The following is a 1,375-nucleotide window of genomic DNA, read 5'->3' on the forward strand; positions in this document are numbered from 1 at the left end:
ATGACTCAAAATGGCAATTTCTATCTGGTCTTCATTTATCATTTTCCTTCATTTCTATTAGTTTTGCAAACTGCCTGGAATGTTTACCTGCTTGTTGTTGTTAGGTGCTATCGAGTTGGCTCTGACTCATAGGGACCCCACAGACAGCAGAATGAAACACTGCCTGGTCCTGTGCCATCCTCACAATATTTTCTATGCTTGAGTCCATCGTTGCAGCCACTGTCAATTCTTGTTGAGCATCTTCCTTTTTTTTATTCCACTTACCCTCTACTCTACCAACCATGATATCCTTCTCCAGGGACTGGTCTCTTATGACAACATTACTAAAGTAGACTAAGTCTGGCCATTTCATCTTCTAAGGAGCATCATGGCTGTACTTCTTCAAAGACAGATTTGTTTGTTCCTCTGGCAGTCAGTATTTTCAGTACTCTTTTTCAATACCACAATTCAAAGACATCAATTCTTGTGGTCTTCCTTATTCATTGCCTAGCTTTCCCAAGCATATGAGGCAATTGAAAATGCCATGGGTTGGGATTTTGTTGTTGTTGTCATTGTTAGGTGCCGTCCAGTCAGCTCCAACTCATGGTGACCCTACGTACAACAGAATGAAACATTGCCTGGTCCTGCACCAGCCTCAAAATCCTTGTTAGACCAGAGAACATCATTGCAGCCAACTGTGTCAATCCATTTCATTCATTGAGGACCTTTCCCTTTTTCGCTGACCCTCCACTCCACCAAACATGATATGCTTCTCCAGGGATTGGCACCCTCTGACAGTGTGACCAAAGTAGGTGAGATAAAATCTGGACATTCTTGCTTCCAAGGAGCATTCTGGCTGCACTTCTTCCAGGACAAATTTTTTTCCTTCTGGCAGTCCATGGCACTTTTAGTATTCTTGGCCAACACCACAACTCAAAAGCATCAACTCTTTTTCAGTCTTCCTTATTCATTGTCCAGCTCTTACATGCATATCAGATGATTGAAAATACCATGGCTTGGGATAGGTATACCTTAGTCTTCAAAGTGACATCTTTGCTCTTTAACTCTTTAAAGAGGTCTTTTGCAGCACATTTACCCAGTTTGATATGCCGTATGAATTCCATGGGCATGAATTGTGGATCCAGGTAAAAGAAAATCTCTGATAACTTCAATCTTTTCTCCATTTATCATCATGTTGCTTATTGGTCCAGTTGTGAAGACTTTTTTCTTTATGTTAAGTTGTAATCCATAGTGAAGGCTGTATGCAGTCTTTGATCTCCATCAGTAAGTTCTTCAAGCCATCTTCACTTTCAGCAGGCAAGGTTGTGTCATCTGCATATCATAAGTTTTTAACCAGTCTTCCTCCAATCCTGATGCCACTTTCTTCTGCATATAC

Source organism: Orycteropus afer, unplaced genomic scaffold, assembly GCF_000298275.1.
Source record: "Orycteropus afer afer isolate SDZICR_OR568_19922 unplaced genomic scaffold, OryAfe1.0 scaffold00478, whole genome shotgun sequence".
Taxonomy (NCBI): Eukaryota; Metazoa; Chordata; class Mammalia; order Tubulidentata; family Orycteropodidae; genus Orycteropus; species Orycteropus afer.